The 16,976-nt window shown below is 42.3% G+C and overlaps 1 protein-coding gene across 2 annotated transcripts in view; it reads right to left on the bottom strand.

The window, feature by feature from the left end:
* TSHZ2 (teashirt zinc finger homeobox 2) overlaps window positions 1-16,976 on the bottom strand; it is a 210,413-nt gene that overhangs the window by 172,154 nt on the left and 21,283 nt on the right. The gene's annotated exons all lie outside the window — the stretch shown is intronic.

The raw sequence follows: 16,976 nt of genomic DNA, 5'->3' as shown, positions 1-16,976 counted from the left end.
GCCACACGGATCTAAGAGCCTTTTCCTCGTGTGTTTACATTGCTTAAGTTCTTCATTTCCTCTGCCCGCAGCAGTGAATTGCACTGGAATTGAATGCACAGTAAAACTCCCATGTAGGAAAGGTTTATGCATTATGTTAAAAAGCTCTGCCTTGATAAATGGAGCCATTAGCATCTGGAATTCACTGCATCCGATGGGTCAGGCCATTCCGAAAACACTCCTTAAAAGTGTAACAAATTTGCTCAAATGCTAATGAGCTGAACCACCACACTGATCTCCTGAATGGAGCCAAATAGGTTTAAAAGTTGAAAGCATTTGTGTGTCACTGGTAGCCACACTTAGTGCTCTAAGTATATATCACTTTTCCTGGGAAAAAATTGCATGTGCTCCCAGCTTAGGTCGCCCTCCTGACAATATGTACCAAGAGGTCATTAGGAAAGATTACTTCTTCCGATTCTAAATTTCATGCCCATGGGATGGAATACCACAGTTTTCAAAATATCAGCTATTTTAATCAATTTTTTTTCATCTGTAGTGTCATCCAATATTCTTATTTCTAATAATCAACTGGTAGATGTCCCCTGCACTGAAAAGGACCTTTTTGCCTCTGGGTAATAACAAACTTTTCACCTTTTTTGTACAGAGGAAGCGGGGATGGAAAGGCAAGCAGTGAAATTTAGCCCTGTCTGTTGATGTGTGGAAAGAGGAGAGAGGGAAATGACCTCTCTGGGCAATACTTTGTTGGAAGTTGTAGTTTCCTAACAACCTTCCAGACAAAGGCACAGCAGCCAGCAGTGGATAACTTGGTAGCAAACCACTTTTAAGACAGCGAGAAAACCTCACCTGAAATGTGTGTGTAGTTCTTTTTAAAAAGTCAACAGAAAATGTTTTTGTTAGAGCACAGGAGAAGCCAGAAATTGCAACCAGAAAATCTAAACTGAGTCTATGGTCTGGTTCTACTCCTTAGTCAAGCCCAAGCAGCTGGAGCCAAATTCTATATTGCATGACAAAGATGTTTAATGAAATGATATACAGAGTGACAGGAGACCACCAGGAAAATAATGAAAATAATGGCAGATTATTTTCCTTGGCTTCTCCTCTCCCTTGGCTCATCCCTAGTCCCAGGCATGGGGCTGAGCTGCAGTGAGGGTCTGGGCAGGAGTCTGAGTGCCCTGCCTTGGCTGTCCATGGCCAGGGTCAGCACAGGCTCTCCAGCCAGGAGCTCCTGAGCTGGGGGCACTCAGAGCATTCCAAGATTTCTCCTTCTCTGCTCCAGACACACTCACACAGCAGCGCTGAATTATTCCAGAAATAAACCCACCCTCCCACTCCACTCAAACACGGAGGAGAGATTTAATCACATTCTACAGGTGCTGGGCCACAAGGTATTTTTCATGCACAGAACTTGTTGATCAAAAATGATATTCAAAGTCATAATTATTCACAGATGAGGGGTGAGATTTGTAAATGTTTTTATGAGGGGAAAAACAACTGAAAGGTCTCAAGTCCTATCAAGTGAAAACTGTTTTTCTCTATTTTTCAAACAAAATTTTTCATCTGCAAGTGACAGAGCACTTTGAAATCCAATAAATTTAAAAAAATACAAACCTTTAAAATTGTAATTATGAACTGATTATTTTATTTTCTGGGTTGCACATCAAAATTTTTAAAAAAGGAAAGATCAGTGAATCCCTCAGACCTTCCTGGCATCACTACATGCTACAAGGAAAGCCTTTTATTCTTTTTCAGGAATAAATTTACTTTACAGAGCAGCACAATGATAAAGTGCAGAGCTCCAAACATAAATGGAATACTCTGGGCAGAGCTTCCACCACTCGGAGTAAATTCAAGAAAAATATTGACCGCCCTGTGTGTTTTCTTTGCTCTGCAGTCTGTAATATTTCTAGGAGGATGCACAACAAAGCACTTGCCTCCTCCTGCACTGTTGTCAGAAGAATTTGCTGAATGCATCTGAGAGTTGACGTGGCCTGTGAATCTCCCTGCCTCGTTTGCAGAGATGCAAACTTGCAGTGCTCCAGCTTTGTGTCCTCTGCTTATTCTCTGCAGTGCCTCTGTCACCCGTGGCATTTTGCATTTGCTGTTTTCTTAGGTGTATTTAAAATAACATGCCAAATGAGATAAACACGCTGCTCAATGAATGCCCTGCAAGTTTGGGATATTTAACAGTTTTAACCCCACTAACCAGTTTAATGTTTAATTATATAAAGCTGTGTGTGGTCCCCAACTGGTTTGAACCTTCAACACCAGTCAAACCAAGTTAAATGCAGCAAAGCAGAAAATACAGTTGTGAACAGGCAATCTGCTGGCTAAATTGTTCAAGATGTCTTGCAATTTGTTAACCTTGAACACTTTTATTTGGAGCAACATTTTCATGGTCCCCTTATCTTGGCATTCCCAGCTTTTGTAGACCTGCAGGTTCAGTTCTGGAACTGAGTTGAGAGCACAAATTAAATACTAAAATGTCTGTTTTCTTTCCCCAAAATTAAATTCTTAAGACAAATAAATAACTTAAATTCCACCCCCAATTAATTCCACTCACATTATCCTGCAAATTACAGGCATAAAGAGATGCTGGCCAGGTTTTGAAATCTGGCCCTTCGTTTCCCAGCCAAATGTGAATATTTGAGAGATAACTTTAACGTTTCTGTTCTTGTCATGTCCTGTCCTGCCTCTCCAAGCAAGCCAACAAGTTCCATTAGGAAACAGACACTGCTTGTAGTGGCCAGCTCTATTTTCAGACCACGCAGCCACGGCTTTCAGCCCTGCAGCCTCAAGCTCTCAGCCTTCTGATGGAGGACAACAAAGGAGTTGGCTTCATCTGCACAGTAGAGAACAAACTGGTGGTCTTTGGACCACATGAGAAGATGGACACTAAAAGAAAATGGCTCAAGAATAAATGATTTGCCTTGTCTTCTTTTCAGAACTCAGATATAAAAAGGCATTGAGGCAGAGCAATGCTGGGAAAAATTAATATTTTCCCAGACTTAACCATTTCCCTTTTCAAAAAGATTTATAACACACATGAATCTCAGATGTCACATCTTATTGTGCATAATTATACCGATGTCTAGACTAAACATTATATATATACCCACACATACATATAATTATATATCCTTATGACTATGTATTACTGCTTTTCTATAATACCTATTCCATGGCGGGGTTTATATCTTCATGATTCATAAAACCTATATTCCATGGGAAATGATTTTATCCAACATGCAAGTCAGCACTAGACCTGACACCAAAGTCTTAATGAGGTCTTAACTCACCTATGGAATAATCAGCAATGGGATAAACATCATATCCTGCATTCTCTAATCACTTCATACATCTTTCTTATCTATGTGAAGATACAAACGAAAGGTAAGTGCCTAAGTTTATTTGCCTGGTCATCCCACCCATTAAGATGAAGGAATACATTCTGTAATCATCAGAGAAGTTAATTACAGAAGTTAATACTTCTGCCTATTGCAGAAAGTTTCGTAGGCAGGGTAAGGCATTTTTAGAGTGCCTTGTTGGGGAAAGATAAAACAAAACTCAGGCACTGCTACTGCTGTTGCTGGGTTTGTAATGAGGAGGTTTGCTCACCTTGGCAACCTCACACATGGGGTTCTTCTCTCCAGATCTCATTAGTGTGAGGAGCACATTACCAGACAAGCTGGATGGATTCTTGACCTACTTAATTTCAATTGTGAAAACTTGTTCAGTTTTTCTGTCTGATTTTTCCAGGCGTACTTGCAAGTGACCTTACAATGTATTATATATTTCAGGCAAATATTTGTATGCAGGAGCAGTGAAGTTGAGGTGTAGTCTTGGAGTCTACTGGGAATAGAGACAACATCACACAAAAGATGAAATAGCAGGGCCTGCAACACTTAGACATCTGTACTTGAAGTTTTTGTTTGAGAAAAAATTTCCATAGTAATGTGCAAATGGATTCCTCACATGTTTTGACAGCACATCCACATTTATCCAGCCCTGCTTCCCCCGACAGATTAGCCAGGCCAATAGCTGCACAGTACCCACTGCCTTCTCCAAGGTGGAAGGCTCCTTTATGGCTTTTTATTTCTGGATCCTTGCTCTTTATACTTAGCAGAATCCCAGGAAGACAGCTGAATTCCTACCAGAATAGCTTTGGGATGTTTTAGGAGTGGATTTCGTGGGTCCCTCAGCCCAGGGAAGCCAGCTGTGGTTTGGGGACCTCCTGGACAATGCCAGGGTTGGCATCTGGGGGACAGAACACAAGCAGAAAAGGCATGTCTGGGAAGAGGGGAGGGAAGGAGGAAAAGCCTTCCTTGGTGGAGTACGGAGGATCTCCTCAAGGAAACCCACAGCAAATGCAGTGGATCATGAAGAAATATAATGCAGTGTGACAGGCAGTATATTTAACAAAAAACCCGAGTGAGTGAATGGGGTGTGAGGAGAAGTGACAGACTAACAGGCTCTGGCTGCAGCCAGCCACTCCAGGGGCGAGCAGGGAGCTGTCCCCAGGCAGCCCTGCCTGTGGCCACAGCAGGGACCCCCTGTCCTGCAGGGCTCCCCTCCAGTTGGGTTTGGGAGAGCTGAGGGCTAATCCACGGCAGCACTGCAGCCGTAGTACTGACAGCCTGCTTCACTTGTTAAATAATAATCAGCTCTCCAAATCAGCTCAGAAATTATAAAATAAAGTTATAAAAATAGCATGCAGACCATATGTTAGTTTTCATTTCAAAGTTTATCCTTGCTCTAAAGAAGGTTAAATCATATTCATTTCTCTGAAAACAGTCAAGATATAGGAATTTAAAATACCATGAAAGTGTTATCTATAGAGTGCACTCTGGAGTACCAAGAAAGAAATCACATATGCATGGGATTACAGAATACATTTCAAGTCAACAGAGAAACACATCATACAGTAACTAAGAAACAAACATGTTTTTCTGACTCAGAAAATTGAGTTTAATTTAGTCTTCAGAAATCTGGATCTGTCTGGCCTGCTAGCAGTCATGGATAGATGTGACACGAGGAAGCCACTCCAAGTGTCTGGTCCCTGGGACCCAAACCTGGGTTTGGGGCTCAGGATGTGTGAGGAGAAGCTCTGCAACCTCTTACACTCGAAGAGAGAGAGAGAGAGGGAAAAAGGACAAAGTTTTGCACCTCAGAAACTCTGCAGAAGTTGGAAAGCCTGTGAATTCCTGCTCAGTGTGAAGCAGCTCAGAGCCGTGAGAGCAGACAATGCCTCTTCTCTGGCATAGCAAGGTTAGACACAGCAGGTAGAGATCCACAGAGGAACAATAGGATGTGGATAAGAACTTTTCTGTGATTTAAAAAGTTAAAGTCAAGCAAGCACAGAAGACTGGTGTTAACGCTTCAAACACTCCCTCAACACATAACCAACTGTCACATATTTGCCACAGAGACATTTGTGATCCCAGCTGGGGTGGAGCCACAGGACAAATTCTTAATCAAACTGGCAACCAAGTCATATTGTGTGGTCAAACTAGATATCCCTGGGAATAATTTGTGTGTAGAACGTATCAGTGCCACCACACCAAAACACTTGGGTCAAATGCACCCCAAGGAGACCCTGACCTGCTCTGTGGCCTCAAGGTCATTTTGTTATCTTTGTACTGTAGGAGACACTTCAAGATCCAATCAGAAGCAGTTCAGACAAAATGCAGCAAGAATGTGTGTGATACACTGGTGTCACCTGATTTTCTTGGGGCAAGACAGAGTTTCCTGAGTGCATCACCCTTCATTTGGGCACTGTCAGATCTTTGCAGGGTTCAAGCACAGAGCTCCTTGTCCATGCAGTTCCCATGCTTGCCACATATTTTACCATCATGTTTCTTGCACGTGCAGCCAGCCCTGACAGATACAATCTCCAGACCTCCAATGGCTGCATATATTGTGCGTATTTTGGAAGGTATGGCAGGAATCTGAAGGCACTGCAGCATCTGTTAGTTACATATGCAAAAAGGAAACTTAAGAATTACCATATGGGGGTTTCAAGGACTTGAGCTCAACTTTTGTCCTTCAATGCCTGAATGCAGCTCTCCATAACACCTTCAGCTTACCTAAGTCAGAAAGGTTTTAAAATTGTTCTCCTTTTTGGTTTAAAAAAGAAAAACATACTCATATGATGGTGCAAACAGAAAAATTATGTTTGTTTGATCATAGATTTGAGTCCCTACATTGTAATTGTAGGGAATATTTGAGGTTAGTCAGGGAGGAAAACTCTGCTGTAAACCCAAATCTTTAGGTTGTATTCTGGGCAGATTTAGGTCACCAAAGATTTCTGTCTACATTTCTGAACAGTAGAAGTGAATTAGTGGATAAAAACCCAGTAATCCTTGAATCCTTTATTTCTGAGCACTCACCAGAAGATTACTGAACAGGATCTGTCGATCCCAAATTCCTGGATAACCACTGACTTCTCCTTTTGAACACCTGCAACTGAGAACTGAAAAACAGGATGTGTGGATAGGATATATGTTCATAAAATATTTGCATTATGGTTCCCTTCAAATCATAAGTGGAATATAAATGCCAAAGCAGCCTAGCAGGGAATTTGACAATATAGCAACAGGAGCTGCTAAGAACAAATATTTGGCCAACTACTACGGGACAAATGTGCAAATACACGGAATTTGCAATTGTCCATGCAAAGTATGCACATCCCAATTGTGCCTGGGGAAAAGGAATAACTGTCCCCAGGTATTCCTGCTCGGCCATTTGCCATGGAATTCCCCTGGTCTCAGTGTGCACAACCCTGGTAGCTGCACATAAATCAGCTGCGGAACTGGGATGGGGCTGGGTGTGAAATCAGGACCATTTTTCAGTGGAGCCAATTCTCCTTCTTTTATCGCTGGTCTCAGGATAGTTAGTACTTGTCTTTAAAGCTTGTTTCTTCCAGTCCTGTAGTTTTGTGAGCCTCTCATATTTCATTTGAAACAAAAACAACTAAAAGAAAACATGCAGCTTTTATGGTCACAGGGAAAAGCCTGAAATCAAGAACATACCAGCTCTAAAAGTAGAAAGCAAACTGTAAGAATCCGATATGTGTTATTAAAAAAAATATTAAGTCCCTAAGCCACTCATGATTTTTAAGACTGTACTTAAGATTTCTCAGCATATGGCACTGGGAAAGCTGCTATTTTCAAATGCATAATGTTTTATGAACATGTAAGCAGACAAAGCACTGTAGATACATCAAAACACAGGCGAGGAAGGGACCTTCTGCTACAGCAAATTTCTTTCTCCTTCCATCACATGTCCAGCCCCGTAGTAGACTTTGGACACACAGTTGTACCTCCTTTCCTCTCAGCTGTGTGTCCTTCTCCTCTCTGCTTTCCCTGCCTGCCTGTACATGCACTCCACAATGCACCTCTGAGCTCTCCAGAGCAAACTTCAGACCCTCAACCCAGCACCACTGGGAAATCCCAGAGCATTCTCAGCTCCTCAGGCCCCTGGAAGCCCAGAAACACCAGGAGAAACACACAAGGTGATCATGCAGACATGCAGGTTTTTCTGTAATGCATAGAAAACAAATAGCTATTTTCTGGAAGGAAATGTCAGAAGTAACATAAATATATTAACACTGAAAGCTCTTCCCCACCTCCCTGTCTCATTTTGGTTTTCTTTTTGTTGAAGTATGAGGTGAGTCAGTGTTGATCGGGTTACCTGGTAAGCAGGTCTCAAACTTCCCAAAAACTAACATATAGAAAAGTTTAAATTAATATGGAGCCACAAAAGCCCCTTGAGTGTGGGCCAATTAAAGTCCAGGGGATTTTTGTGCTAGAATGTAATTTCCTTCTCTTATCATAAATAAGGTGTTAAAGCACTGCTAAACATATCACATAATGCATGCAGGGACACATCACTGAGAGCATCTCCCTTGCTTTCCTTTATTTTTTAAAGTTTTTGTACCAATATTCCTGAAGGCTGCAGGACCAGCCAGGACAGCCACCGAAGTTCCCAAACGGATAACACAAGCAGCTGCTGATTCCGTAAGAAGGAGGAGGAGAACTCAGGGCCCAGTTTGCTACCAGCTGGCACCGTGCCCATCAGTGCAGTGTCAGACAGGAGAGGCAAAGAAAGGATGCTGAGCTGGCCCCACAAAGCCCTGCTGACGCAATTCAGCCCCAGCTCTGCAGTCAGCCAAGGTGCTGCTCCTCCAGACAAATCTAGTGCAGCCTATTTTAGCTGGTTCTTCTCATTAAATGCCTAAATCGAAAAGAGCCAGTGGAAATAGCACACTGGCAAACTTCAGGAAAACAGGCTGACCGCAGGAACATCAGTTGTGGGTACACAGAGAACAATTTGTTACTATCAGGCAAAGGTGAACCCAGGTTAATATTACATATTTATGCACACCAAGAAGAAGGCAGTTTGAAAAAGAGAATTAAATGCTCTGAAACGTAGATAGAGGAAAGTCCAATCTCCGGGTTTCATTACAATTGTTTGGTATTCATATAAATGCTCAGACTCTGTGTCATTCCTTATCAAATGACTCTTCCATTGTAAATCATCTAAATTGTTACAAATTCAAGTTAAGAATCAAAAGTGTTCCTTAAAAATCCATTCCTTTGATGTAATGTGAATTACTACTCAGAGCAAAAAAAAAAAGGAGAAGCAGACCTAGATCTGTTTGCTGCCTAATTTAGTGCCAGTAATAGTTCAGCTCTAATCCCTGGAAATAGAGTACAAAAGTACGTACACACACACACATATGCAATGTATCTATAGATGTATTTGAGACTTTTCTTGCATCCAATCTGGTGATTCAGTACATCCTGCTAATAAACACAGCTCCATGACCATGACTCATCTCAGCTGGATCTTGTGTGTGTCAGGCAGCGAGTGAAGGAGGGAGGTGAAGGGGCTCAGTGATGGGAACGTGCTGCTGCGGACAGGGCACGGAGCAGGAGCAGCAATGGGATCAGCTCCCCAGGCAGGAAAATGGCTTTTTCCTGTGCTGGTGACTCCTGCATTCAAAAAATACACACAAACATAGAGGTGTGTATGTGTGTGTGTACCTGCATCCAGGTGACAAGGTCACTTTTCTCTGCACAAGAAAGTCCCCTCACAAAGCCTCACGTGTTCTCCTTCCCCAGGAAGGACTGGAACAGGAATGGCTGTCCAAACTTTGCTCCTTCTCATCACGACACTGTGCAGAGTGGGTGTCTGTGGCAGAGACAGAATCCTCGTGTCAGGACAGCCCTGCAGGCCTCCATCCTCAGCCCTGCCCTCTGCTCCAGCCACTGCCAACTCAGTTCTGGAGTGCACACCAAAACCTTTACACGACCCAAAGCCCCAAAACACACACAGGTATTCAGACTGAGGGAATGACTTCTAGGATGCTTCCAGGCAGAAAAAGACAACAAACTGCTATTGCATTTAAGAAAATCTTTGTATTTAAGAGAACCTTGCACAATCAAGGAGAGTGGCACTGGAACCTTCCTGGACCACAGCTGTGTTACCAAAGCATGACAGAACATGGCAGCAGTTATTTCTGTGCTTTTTCAATGCCAAGCTACTGTGAAAGCTGAAGCTTTTAGTTTCCACTTTGGAGCCATGTTAATGCCCAAAAGTGCAAGCGTCAAGTCAGTCTGAAATTTCTATGCCTAAAACCTGTTAAAAATGGATAAGGACCAAATACCTTGGTTGGGGAAATCTGTCAAATCTTGTGTTCGAGTTTTCAGTGCATTTACTGCTGCTAGGTTATCTGAGACACTTTAAATCTCATGACTGGTAATGACTTTACCATAAAAATTCCAGCCTTAAACCCAGCCCAGTCCTGGGCATTTTAACATCTACCACTCCCATGGCAGAGCCCATCTTTTCAGGAGACATAATTAGAAAATCCTGGCATTCTCTCATTCAGTTAGCATTTGTTCGAAATGTACTTTAACAATAAGGCCCATTTTCCTCTAGAACAAGACCCAGGCTTGAGGAATGTTCCTCCTCCTCCCCTGACCACGAAAGCATTTGAAAGCTCCCAAGTAAATTGCTGGACATGAGACCCCTGATTGCTGTGCCTACACGACTCAGGATTGATGGCTCTAATGAAATTACTGAGTTTTCTTTTCCATTTCTGGCATTAGTCAAGGCTTCATGTCCAAAGATTATTCCACCAGACATGTTCTGCGGATGTGATGGGATTAGCCAAATTTCAAAGCTTATTTTTGACCTCCAGCAGAAAATTGAGCACATACGCTATTGAAGCCAACTGGGACTATAGAACATCAAGTTGATTCATCAAATTAGCTCAAACTGCATGACTGGCTATGGAAGTTGTCAGCTATAAACCTGTCAAAAAGCCATCAGCTTTAATGTTAAATAGAGACACAAAGTAATGTTGTTCAGAATTTGACATTTGTTGGACTTACGCCTGCTAAAGGATGCTATCTGCTTTGTTTCCTCTTAGAAAAATGTGTAGTCTGAAACACAGCCTTGAGAGATTGCTGGAGACAAAAGGTAGAAACCCTGGCTGGTAGAAATCCCAGCTTTAAAAAAGCAGATATGTCTGTGCTGCCTCTATCCAATAATGTCAACTAACACCAAAATATCTGCAGTACACAAAGACTCTTTGCAGCAGTTTGCAGTTACAATGTACAAATTTACCATATTTTACTCTGTTTTTTATTAAAAAAATACAGAACGAACAGCACAAAACAAATGCATAATTTTGTTTTATTTTCCAAACAAAAGATCAATGAGTTTGGTATAGAATGTGTTGGAATAGTTGTGAGTCAATTCCAAATGCCTGCAGATAGTACACCCACGATGAGAGACTGGAGCACTGCCTGCACCACCAGGCTGCTCCCTGGTTATCACACACCAGAGCATGGGGTAACCACATGGAAGCACAGCTCACACAAAAACTGGGAGGTCAGAACAATGTGAAAGGTCTGCAACCCCATCCCTCCTTAAAACCCAAAGCATGCTGAGCTCACGTGCTCCCACCCCGCTCTCAATCTGTTCTCCCGTGCCTGGGAGGATTACAGAGGTAGGCTGGGACATCACAGCTTTAACTCCACGTTTGCTCAGCTGGCAGCAGCAAAGCCCAGACTCTGAACATGGAAACCTCCTTTCTCCCGTGCCTGGGAGGATTACAGAGGTAGGCTGGGACATCACAGCTTTAACTCCACGTTTGCTCAGCTGGCAGCAGCAAAGCCCAGACTCTGAACATGGAAACGTTTGGTACCTCCCGGTTTCTTGTTGTTTTTTCTTTAAATGATGCTTGTAGTCCTCTTACAATTTATGGATGATGCATTAGACAGCACAATACAGTCTCTAACATATTAATGTCTATTTTTATGAGCCTTCAGCCCACCGAATATTGACTGAAGGACTGGAAACAAGGAGCTCCTGCACACTCATTGTGATCTCAGATGTCAGCCAGAGTGGGAGCTCCACAGGGTTTAACCTAAAGATTATAAAGTCTTTAGTGCAAAGATTTTTTTCTTTGCTCTCTCGAAACATCTTACTGTACTGTGGGCAGAATAAAATAGGAATAAAAAAAGGAGGGTGAGGGACTTACCAGAGAGGAACTGCAGAGAAAAAGTGTCAGGCCAAAAGCTTGGTGTAAAGGAAGGAACAAGAGGAAATGCAGTTTCAGATGACCAGATACCAAGTGCCTTTGCTGTTATCTTGTGAGTCTTGCGTGAGGGAAAAGCAGTGGCTGTACTATCCCAGAAGATAGCAGAAAACAGTTTCTGCTTTGTAGAACATATCTTATTTTACCTCCAGTGCAGATGTTATTATACATTATATTAGAATTTTTTTATTTTCATTTCAGAACCCAGAGAAATATATTCATTATTAGAGGAATAAGTCCTGGACCCTGGTCAGGTTGAAAGCCTGGTGTCTCTGGGATGTCCAACCCAAAATGAACCATTGTGCAACAACAGCAGTGCTTCCTAAGCACGTGTGAGGTGGTGTTTGCCCCAAAATCCTCCAGCAGGACAGGGCAGCCCCAGGGCTGGCACTGGAAATCAGCATCTCCTGCAGCAGGAGCTGCAATGCCTTCCCCCAGGTATTGCAGAGAGCCTCAAATCCCCAGGCTCTCCCTCAGACATACTGTTGAAAACAGACCTGGGAAGCCAGAGAGTGACTTTCCTCATTTCTGCCGCTTCAATATATCTTTAAACCAAATCTGCTTTCTTGCATGCCAATTTTTAGCCTGGAGCCAGGTATTAGAGCTGAGTGATAAATCCCTGAAAGGGTGATCACAATAGAAACTCTGACAGACACTTAACACTACTGGTACCAACTCAGGGAGCTCAGGATATATTTTTCCCCTGATTAGGTGGTGGCTGTACATTTCTGCAGACTCCATAAGCACAAAATGTATGTAGGACACACTGCAAAACTGCAAACCTGTGACTTATTTGTGACCTTTGGGGAAGTGACTTTTTCTTTGTACTTTATTTTTAAAGGTATCATAACCACTAAACACAGCTTTCACAATCGCACATTGTTTTTAAATTGAGCAAAAAACTGGCACTTGAACAGTGACAACCTGATAACCAGAACATTCTCCCTCCCAAACCATAGACTGAGGTATAATACAGCAAGTGAGACTTGAACTATGATGGGTTTCAGTATTAGCATTCCTAAGATTTGTCACTGTCACATCCTGCTAACACTCAGAGCATCTCATTTTCCAAATATAATGTATCACTGTTTAGTGGCTAAAAATGCAAATTACAAAAAATCTAATCATGTTCAAGAAACTGAAAAAACCCCTCTATGACCCCTGAAGCCCTCAGAGCACACATGACTTGATGTAGGGCTTTCCCAACTAAGCACAACAGTGCACAGCAAACCTGTGGGACAGCAGCATCAATAGCCAGAGCACACATTCCCTGCTCTGCACAAATCCCACAGATTTCCAAAAGCATCTTTCACTTGGATTCAAGTGATAAAACACCTGAACTTATCCAAAGGAGCAAGAAAAATACCTTCTCAGAGCTGATTTCGGATGCTCAAGGTTTAGCTTCTATTTTTCTTGTCTCTTTTTTCCCCCCACTAATAAGACTTCTGGTATCAAAGGAACAAAAGAAAATATTCAGAATTTAAAACTATCTTGTTAAACTTCAAGCTGTAATATCCTGTAAAAGCACCATGTAGGAACCCTTACATCTATAAAAGGCAGTTTCTTTGCTAAGGGCATTCTTGGAGCACCTCCCCTCTTTAAATCTAAGCTACAGAGGGTTCATTTGTTTAGTACCCAGCTGAGCAAATCCAGTGGCTAATTGACACCACAAGAAGTTTTCCATGTCCTCTGATTTGCTCCACACATGTTCCTGTTCCTTCCTCTGCTTGGTGCTGGTGCTCACCTGACGAAATGGCAAACCAGAGAGTTAAAATGAATTTACCTTTCGTGCCAACTCCAAACTGTGTGGTTGCTGGGAGCACAGAGCATGGGTGTTGTGGCCCAGGAGAAGGAGGAGAGGACACAAGCACTGGAGTGCTCCCATTGGCAGCAGGTTTGCTCTAACCAGGTGTATTGTCACCCCATTGCCCTAAACACCTCCCCCCAGGTAGAGGGAGAAAATAAACCCCGGGTTTCTTTTTCCAGGAGAGTGCCACTTACACCTTGCCACAAGAGGCGAGAGAGGCTGACGAGAGAGGCTGACGTGTAAGTGGGTTAGAGCACCCTGAGTGTGGGGCAGCAGCAGGGCCTGCTCCAGGGCTCGGGGGCTGTGTGAACAACTGGAAGGAGCTGCTCTGGTAACAGTTTGGAAGGGCCTGGGGAAAAAATCTGTTGCAGAAACACCAAATTCCTATTAATGAGGCAAGTGGGAAACAGTCTCATTATGTTAAAACCCCTTTTCTGCTGCTCCATTTGGGGCCGTGAGTGCACTGTCAGAGCAATGCAGGTTTACCTTAAGGTACATCAGAAACAAACCTGCCAATCCATATCCAGGATCTTGATTACCACGGAACAACTGAGTCTATTAATTACTGCATCAATGAATTCCAACCAGAACTCACTTTAAGCCACTGGAATCACTGGTGGATAATTGGTTTGCTATTAAAACATCTCAAGTCCACTGCAAATCTTACCTGTTCTAAGGAAACTGCTTAGTAGGTGTGTTAATGGAAGTTATTGCTGTTATAAATTATCTCCAGACATTGACAAAAGAAGTAATACAGGGTATATTTTTTAAAAGCTCTGGCCAATGCATGGCTGAATGATTGAGTTGGAAAATGAACCATTCCTTGGGGTTAGCAAATGATTTTTCATCAGCTAGCAGGCTATTAAGCACACCTAGATAATAAACGGATGATTTTAGCAGTAATTCTACTTGCTTCTCATATTTTCCATTTTAAATTCCATGTTACTTTTAAAGGATTCACACATTACCTTGATTTACATCATGGAGAAGAGAGCCAATGATGTCCTTTAATGTCGGAGACAGTGCATTATTATTTATCATTAAATCCACTTTTTTTTCCCCCTCCCCTTGTGAAAGGTTTGACAAATGCCAGGCTGGCTCCAGGGCAGGGCTGTGATTCCCACACAGGGCACCCCTGGGAGTGAGGGGCAGACTCCAAGGGTTTGCAGCTTTCTGTCTGTTTAATGCAGGATCCTGTGATGGTCATCCTTGCAAATCCCCCTGTCTTCCAGAGCAGCTCACAGCTCAATCATGTGAACTTCAGTTACCGGTAGGAACTAGGGAACAAAATCTTTACACTAATGAGATTATTTGCATGAAATGTTATTTCAACAAGACAGCCTAGGGAAGGAGGCCGTTCACACTTGATTTTCCACATTTGTTATTAGATTTCTTGCCCAAAAGAACAATCTGGGGGAACAGCTCCAAAGATGCAGTATTGGAACTGATGGTCAGTTTCAATGGAAAATAAATGAATTTTTAACATGAAGGGAACTGGGGCGACAGAGACATTAAAAAGTGGTTGACTGGCAGCTTGTTTCATCCTCATGTTCCAGTGGAGCTCTACCACTCAAACCACTGCCAAACAGGCAATTTTCTGGTGGAAAAGAGATGCATGGGCTCAGAGTCTCCCTGAAAATGCCAACTACAATAGCAGAGATGTCTGTGCTCGCCTGCTTATGTGCATTCTTCTCTTTTAGGGCATTCAGAGCATACTACTCACCACACAATCTCCTTTGTAGCAGCACTCAGAGAATTCTGAAATGTTATTTAAAGCAAATTTGTTCAATTGGGTTCATGCGAGTTCAGCCTTAGGGGCAAAAGCAGTACTTTCATACAGGAAGGCAAACTTTTACAATAAAACAAAAAGCACAAATATTCACTGAGTCTGGAGTTTCATTACGAAGTGTGAAGTCAATTTATGGTTGAGAGTTTTGTATCAAAAGCAGATGAAATTTGGAAATTTCAAAAGAGTTTGGCCTTGCAGTTTTGGAATGATTCAAACTTCAAATTCAAAATGAAACTGGGAGATGTGAACTTCAGTGGCTGATGCTGCAGAAAAATGTTGTGATCTACGTATGTATCTATTGCAATTTATTTTCACAAGATTTCACACTTTCCTGGTAATTACAGACCCCTCTTGCATAGGCAATATTTTTCCATTTGAACTTCTACAGTACAGCCTGTTCCTCTCCTCCTTCAGAGCAGCACTGAACACAAATGCACCGATTTATCACACTTTTTTCCACATTAGCCGTTTAGAAATTCAGCTGATGGACCACTAGAGAACAAATAACTCCCATACTCTTTCATATTTTCCAAAGTTTTGAAGCTTAAATTCTAAAATTTCTTTCCAACAAAAGTCTTTTCTTGCATTTCTTTGTGAAATGCTCTGTAGGATTTCAATATGAAACCCCATTTTCCAAAGGAATAGCAAAATTCATAGTTCCAGGGGAAAAAAAGCAAAGAGTACAGGAGATCTCAGGGTGCTTTTTGAACAAAGAATCCTTCATACCAGTCTCTCCCAGTGTAAATTTCCCCTCCTCAGCTTCTGGGCCAGCTCTTTGCCTGCTTAGTGTCGCCCTGACCTGGGCTTGCTCATTTATTCAGGGGCTCAATATCCCTAATCTGTAAAATAAATCTTTAGCAAAGCTGCCCGAGTATTGTTTCAGAAATACGTAAGTAAAGGGTCACCAGAAAGACACTTGGCCACTGCTGTGTCCAGCAGCTGAGTGACAGACAAGCTCGGAGCCATCGCAGGGCTCTGAGCGAATTTGCAGGACAATTACACGCTCTGGAATTCCCAAGTGTGCTGAAGAGTTATTGAACAAAGCTAAAACATGTGAATAAAAAGGCATTAAGCTAAAAAACATCTGCTCTCCATAAAATGAACTTTTCTTCAGATGAGGAAGGAAAAGAATTCAGTATAAATAAGCATGAGGCATATTTTCAAGGTGTTGCGAATGGGACTTATTTAAATGTAAAGTGTTGTGGCTAAAACACACATGGCTGAAATACATCCCCCATTAAATTCCCTCATTTTCCCACAGCACTCTGGAAATTTACAGAGAGATACACTCTGACACAGTCAGATAAGGTATCACATATGTTTACCTAAACAGTAAGCTGTGCCAAAGACTAAAAGTATAGGACTGACTTCTGTATTTAGGTACGACATTTGGTACACGATCAAACAGCAAATTCTGAGCCCACCTGAAACTGGTTTCATGGTTTGTAAGTGAAACCAGAATAAATTATGTTCACACCTTTCAGCAGAGCAGGCCTAAATATGTTTCTTGCTAAAAAATTGCTAGTCCTGGTTGCAATGGAGAGAAGGGAAAGGAGAATGTCAATCTCCAAATTCTGTGAATCGAGAGTGGCAGCGCTGAACGCCGAGGGCGGCTGGACCCCGGATCCAGGAACAGCAAGTTGTCTGTGACACGTGCGATGTGTGGACTCCTGTCTACACTGCTGCCACCTGGACTGATAGCTGAATGGGAAATTAAGCTAGGAAATGTATTACTGAATATTAAACTGACTATTAACCATGAATAAATTCAC

Source organism: Passer montanus, unplaced genomic scaffold (assembly GCF_014805655.1).
Source record: "Passer montanus isolate IOZ18808 unplaced genomic scaffold, ASM1480565v1 scaffold41, whole genome shotgun sequence".
Lineage (NCBI taxonomy): Eukaryota > Metazoa > Chordata > Aves > Passeriformes > Passeridae > Passer > Passer montanus.
The sequence above is the reverse complement of the archived record's forward strand: the minus strand, read 5'-3'. Positions and strand labels throughout refer to the sequence as shown.